The sequence below is a fragment of the Pristis pectinata genome, chromosome 2 (assembly GCF_009764475.1).
Source record: "Pristis pectinata isolate sPriPec2 chromosome 2, sPriPec2.1.pri, whole genome shotgun sequence".
NCBI lineage: Eukaryota > Metazoa > Chordata > Chondrichthyes > Rhinopristiformes > Pristidae > Pristis > Pristis pectinata.
In genome coordinates, this window is record NC_067406.1 from 70,161,649 (window position 1) to 70,168,859 (window position 7,211).

A 7,211-nucleotide genomic window follows, 5' to 3' on the forward strand; every position below is an offset into this window, starting at 1 on the left:
TGCTCTGCCCAGGATGGCAAGAAGCTGCAGAGAGTTGTGGACACAGCCCAGCGCATCACGGACACCAGCCTTCCCTCCTTGGACTCTGTCTTTACCTCTCGTTGTCTTGGTGTAGCAGCCAGCAAAATCAAAGACCCTACCCACTCGGGACATTCTCTCTTCTCTCCTCTTCCATCGGGTAGAAGATACAGGTGCTTGAGGGCATGTACCACCAGACTTAAGGACAGCTTCTACCCCACTGTGATAAGACTATTGAATGGTTCCCTTATACAATGAGATGGACTATGACCTCACGATCTACCTTGTTGTGACCTTGCACCTTATTGCACTGCACTTTCTCTGTAGCTGTGACACTTTACTCTGTACTGTTACTGTTTTTACCTGTACTACATCAATGCACTCTGTATTAACTCAATGTAACTGCACTGTGTAATGGATTGACCTGTACGATCGGTTTGTAAGACAAGCTTTTCACTGTACCTCTGTACAAGTGACAATAATAAACCAATACCAGTACCAATACCAATACTACTGCCTATCTGCACTCTGCACTCACAGTCCTTATGCAGGATCTTGACCTGAAACCATGAACAATCTTTTGCCTCCACAGATAAGATAAGGTATCTTTATTAGTCACATGTACATCGAAACACACAGTAAAATGCATCTTTTGCGTTGAATGTTCTGGGGGCAGCCCGCAGGTGTTGTCACACTTCCAGCGCCAACATAGCATGCCCTCCTAACCCATACGTCTTTGGAATGTGGGAGGAAACCGGAGCAGCCGGAAGTAACCCATGCCGACAAGGGAGAATGTACAAGCTCCTTACAGACAGCAGCGGGACTTGAACCTGAGTTGCTGGCGCTGTAATAGCGTTACGCTAACCACTACACTATCGTGATGCTGCTTGGCCCGCTGATTTATATTTTTTCAAGACTAGAATGTGAGCTCCTTCCACTGGTATGCATATCTACTTCTTGTTTATTCTCCGAAGCTAACTGACCTGCCTTTGATTCTTCTTCAATTTTGACATTGCTTTCAATACGATCTGCAAACTTTCCTTCTCTCTCATCCCTGTTGCTTGGAAATATATACTAAAGATTGTGCCATTTTCCATTCCAAACACTAGTCATAGACTGTGTTTAATGCTAGAACCATTCTAATATTTTAGTACAGTGATGGAGTTTATTTTTAATCTCTCTATCTTTTCTCCTTCTCCATTACTGCTGCAAAGTGTTATGAAGGAGTAGGCTATGCCTCCACCAAAGAAACATTATGCAAGAATCCCATTTTTAAAAAAAATATTAACAGGACATGGGCAACACAGTGGCACATCTAGTCGAGCTGCTGCCTCACAGCACCAGAGACCCAGGTTCAATCCTGAAATTGGGTGTTTTATGTTGGAATTTGTACGTTCTCCTTGTAACCATGTCGGTTTCCTCCCACATCCCAAAGATGTGCAGGTTGGTAGGTTAATTGGCCACTGCAAATTGTCCCTAGTGTAAAGCTGAGGGGTAGAATCATGGCGGAGTTGATGAGAATATAGGGGGATAAAAAGATGTGTTTAATGTAGGATCAGTGTAAGTGGGTGGTTGATGGTCATTGCAGGCTGGGTAGGCCAAAGGGCCTGTTTCCATGTTGTATCTCTCTGTGACTTCATGAGATTATCTCCTTCAATGCAAGTGTTTAGTAGCCACAGCTGCCATAGTGGAGTTTGAACTCTTGAGTGCAAATCAAAAATCCTTTTCTCTGACACTATACTACTCTGCAGACCAGTGAAAAAGATTGAAATTGGTATGGAAATAAAAGGGAGGAGCTAGTAAACTTTCAGAGAACAAAGAAAAGATCACTGAAATAAATAGTTAGAAAATATTGCCAATGAAACAAAAGAATGCAGACATTGGGTGTGTCATGTTAATCCGGACCTTCTATTCAGAATCACCTGCAGCCAGTCGGACACATCTGCACTTAGCTGAGTTCCTTGCTGAGGGCTTATCTCACTCACTCTTTGCACCCTAGAGTCCAGCAATGTAGTCCCTCAGCTGGAAAAGTGTAGAGTCCTCACCCTTGAAACATTTCTGACAGCCACCTTTCTAGAAGCATTGCAAAAGCTTTTGTTGCTTTTAACTGTCTTTAAGTGCCTCTGGTATCAGTGACATTCAAACATTATTAAAATTGAAGAAAGCATTTTTTAAAAAGTTAAAAATTGTTATTTTTTAAATAAATAAAATTAACCAAAACACACATTCAATTAAAAACATTAAACGAGCAAAATAATTTAATACTGTAAGTTACCTTCACCTTGGCCTCCTCACCCACAGGCTGAGAAACCCCAATGAAATTACTTGGCTCTCAGATCCTGCATCAGTTTTGACCTGGTGCAAGATCCCAGTACTGATTCCCCAGTGTAACACTGGGGAAACCCAGCAAGACCGAGCCTTGTTGCTAGACTCCATGAGGACTCCAGCAGTGAAACACATTGACACTTCTGGGCTTCCAGATATATCAGTCACTCAACAACCAAACCATGAAATAAGTAAAGGTCAATCACACAAAAGTTAGAAATTAGCATTGAATGGTGGTGAAATGCTTGCATAAGACATTCAGAAATAATTGGTAAAGCTATATCCATCTAAGTGATGATGCCAGGATATGATATAAAAGTTTAACTAGAGAGACAAATTAGGCTTGGAGAGAATTGGGAACTTCGTGGAACTGAACTGAATGATCCTGTGGAACTGGTGGCTGTCAAATGTTTGTCAAACTGATATTCATAATTATATTTCCAGCAGTAATGGAGAAGGAGAAAAGATAGAGAGATTAAAAATAAATATTAGGATGGTTCTATGAATCTATGAATAGTGTTTGGAATGGAAAATGGCACAATCTTTAGTATATATTTCCAAGCAACAGAAATGAGAGAGAAGGAAAGTTTGCAGATAGTTTTGAAAGCCATGTCAAAAATTGAAGAAGAATCAAAGGTAATACTGTTAGCTTTGGAAGATAAACAAGAAGTAGATATGCATACCAGTGGAAGGAGCTGATGTGTATGGATGAACAGAGACACCTGGAGTTCAAATATATAAATATTATATGTGAGTGTAGGTAGAGTAACACAGAAAAACTAATAGTATCTTTGGTTTTAGAAATAGGGACGTCCAAGATGGGGATACAATACAAGACTAAAGAAGAAATGATACAATTACAGCACAGTGTGCAGACTTGGGTACTTCATTATAGAAAGAATATTAAAATTCAACAGAGTATATATGATGAGGGATTTCAGAGACTGTGACTGTTCCAAGAACAGAGATAGCTAGGGAAAATTTAATAGCAATTTCTAAAATTAAGAAGGTTTTTGTTCAGAAAAGTAATGAAAGATTATTTTCTCTTATTGTAGCCTCAGTAACAAGATATCATCAACTTTAAAATCCCAATAAAAGTGAGGAGAAATTGCAAGATGATAAGTTATTTCTCAAAAGCATGGGATGCTTTTCCATAAGAAACAATTATCCAAAACCACCCCAATATTGGCTTAGCAGGAGAAGCCTGAGAATGGTAATGGATGGTTATCTCTCTGACTGGAGGCCTGTGACTAGTTGGATGCTGCAGGGATCGATGCCGGGTCTGTTGTTCTTTATCATCTATATTAATTATTTAGATGATAATGTGGTAAACTGGATCAGCAAATTTGCAGATGATACCAAGATTGGGGGCATAGTGGACAGCAAGGAAGGCTATCAAAGCTTGCAGCATGATCTTGACCAACTAAGAAAATGGGCTGAAAAATGGCAGATGGAATTTAATGCAGACAAGTGTGAGGTGTTGCACTTTGGGAGGACAAACGAGGGTAAGACTTACACAGTGAATGGTAGGGTACTGAGGTGTGCAGTAGAACAAAGGGATTTGGGAATACAGATCCATAGTTCCTTGAAAGTGGCTGTAGTGTGAAAGGTCATGGCTGTCATGTGACTGTGACAACACTGACCCCTCTGGCTGGGATGACACCATTGAGCACATGGCCGAAAGTGACACCACTGTCAATCAAGGTCTGGCTCCACCCCGCCCATTAGGTAAACACCTTTGTCCTTCTGGACCACCTGGATTGGTCCTTGCGAGCACCTTTGTTCCTGGGCACACCGAACCATTGGCCCGTTTAAACACCTTTGTCCTTGCTGGACCACCCAGCCCTCCAGCAGTATAAAAGTGTTGCATGTTTGGTTCTCTCTCTCTCTGTGTCTCTCCGAGGATGTTGAGGTAACCTGTGCACTACCTCAGGGCAGTTAGTTAAGGACTCCCGAGACCAAAGAGCCAATGTTTGTACAGAATCAGGGTGTTCAAACATTGTATTGTTTATTTCTTGATCATTTGTAACCAGTTATTTTGTGTGTGTGTGTGTGTGTGTGTGTGTGTGCGCGCGCTTGCACCTCACCCCTGTTGCGATTCCCTTCACGTTCGCAATCTTCTGCTTGAAAGTGTGCATCCACTCCCATCCATTCTGTCCCTGCATTTGTCTTTGTAAACAAAATTCTCCTTTTTAAAGTACAAAGACTTGTGTCTGAAGCCCTCTGCCTATAAGACCTGAAAGAACCTTTTCTCACAACAGTGGCATCACAGGTACGGTAGCATAGTAGTTAGCATGATGCTATTACAGCGCCAGCGATCGAGGTTCGATTCCCGTCGCTGTCTGTAAGGAGTTTGTACGTTCTCCCGTGTCTGCATGGGTTTCCTCCAGGTGCTCCGGTTTCCTCCCACATTCCAAAGACGGACGGGTAGGTTAATTTGGGTTTACAATGGGCAGCACAGACTCATTGGGCTGGAAGGGCCTGTTACCATGCTGTAAATAAAATTTAAAGTTTAATTTACAGGTAGATAAGGTCTTAAAGAGAGCTTTTGTCACTTTGGCCTTCATAAATCAAGGCACAGGAGTAGAGGACGGGAGTTGGGATGTTATGTTGAAGTTGTACAAGATGTTGGTGAGGCTGAATTTAGTGTATCGTGTGCAGTTCTGGTCACCTACCTACAGGAAAGATATCAATAAGCTTGAAAGAGTGCAGAGAAAATTTACAAAGATGTTGCCGGGACTTGAGGATCTGAGTTATAGGGAAAGGTTGAATAACTTAGGACTTTATTCCCTGGAGCGCAGGAGAATGAGGGGAGATCTTATAGAGGTATACAAAATTATGAGGGGTATAGATAAGGCGAATGCATGGAGGCTTTTTCTCCTAAGATTGAATGAGAATAGAACTAGAGGACATAGGTTTAGGATGAAAAGTGAAATATATACAGGGAATCTGAGGGGAAACTTCTTCACTCAGGGGATGGTGCGAGTGTGGAACAAGCTGCCAGCAGAAGTGGTAAATGTGGGTTCAATTGTAACATTTAAGAGAAGTTTGGATAGGTACATGGATGGGAGGGGTTTGGAGGGATATGGTCCAGGTGCAGGTAGATGAGACTGGGCAGAAGATCAGGTCACCATGGACTAGATGGAGTGAAGGGCCTGTTTCTGTGCTGTAGTGCTCAATGACTCTATTAGATATTTTAAAGAAAAAATATTTGTAACATAATTTATAAAATTACTGAAGACCTAACATACGTACAAGGAGTCAAGATTTTCGATGTCCAGTATACACCCATTATAATATAGTTCTGATGAAGAGTCCTGGACCTGAAACATTATCTGGTTTCCCTTTCCACAGATGTTTCCTGGCCTGCTGTGTGTTTTCTGCATTATGTATTTCTATTTCAGATTTTTAGCATCTGTAATTTTATTGATTTTAATTTATAATAACAAAGAAAGTAAAAGATGGAGTCTCTTTAGCACACAAAACCTGTTGCATTCTTTCGTGACTGAATGAAAATGATTCTTATGAAACACTGATGATGAAAGAAAGACTTCCACTCTTTTTGCATCTTCCACAGCCTCAGGCCATCACGAGATGCTTTGAAGTATGGTCAGTGTTATCGTGCAGAAGACCTAGCCGCCTAAATACAAAGAACAATGTGATAATGACCAGGTAATTGCCTAGAAATTGTGTGGTATCTGCAAAGCCGCTTTAGTCAGGCAGGTTTTCCAGGGCCCACAGAGATGCAGGAGGCTTAAAGCTCATTGCGGAATACACAAAGAAAATGAGATAAGTCTGGGGCTGGGGGGCTGGGGAGAGGCTACAGTCAGAAGGGGTTTAGCGGGTAGAGGGGAGGGTTGGACATTGAAGTGATTGATCGATAGATAGATAGATAAAGGAGTCAGTTGCCAGGGATTGTTGGAGGTGCTGGACAGGATTGGTAGTCAGGGTGTGAAGTTGGTAGCCAGGTGGTAGGCTGGGGAATGCAGGAGTATATGACTGGCAGATGCAAGGATTGGCTTGTACTTAAAAGGGATGTAATGGGTGGTTTGAGGGAAGGGCGAACGATCATGGTTTGCAGGCAGGGTGGGTACAGGGATCAGTGATCCTGGGGGTGGGAGGCGGGGTTTTGGATCAGCAGATCATTGGAAGCGAGAATGTGGAGAGCGAGAATCGCTTTAAGGTGGAGAGTTCAATGAACAGCCATGTCAATACTTGTTATAAAAGGAGAAATACCTGAGTCAGGTTCCCATAACAGTGCTGGGATCTGCTCAGGCAAATTTCCCTTAAGTTAGGCAGCAGCTGTAAACTCCTACTTCTGCAAGAGCCAACTATGTATGTTATAGACCACATGGACAAGATTGAAAATTATGTATGTGATATCTAGCTGAGCTGGGCAAACCTTTGGATACCACTGTGTACATTAGGTGCTCAGAGGACTCAGAATGAAAATCACAAACTGTGCCCCTTGCATGAAGTTTCTGATTTGCAATCATGTGGGAATTTACATTCCAGTCCAATCATGCAGCTCATAAACATGTGGTATCATGCAATTCAGTTTCTGTTTATGTGATGCTGATTGAGAATAGAGACTGGCCAGGACACATGGATAATATACTTGCTCTCCTTTGGTTTGTACCATGAGATTGATGAAGAGATCAGATAATATCACAGCTTAACTTTTCATCTAAAAAACCAACTCTCCTACATCCTTGCCCAGTAGGCACGGCTGATTTTCTTGAGTGGGTTTTGAACAATCTTTTCACTCTGAAGTGGAACTGCAATCAGTTAAGTCACCTAATGGTAGCAATTGTATTCCTCTCCTTTTACCATTTTTTTTGCTATCAACAACACTTTCATCAGTATTC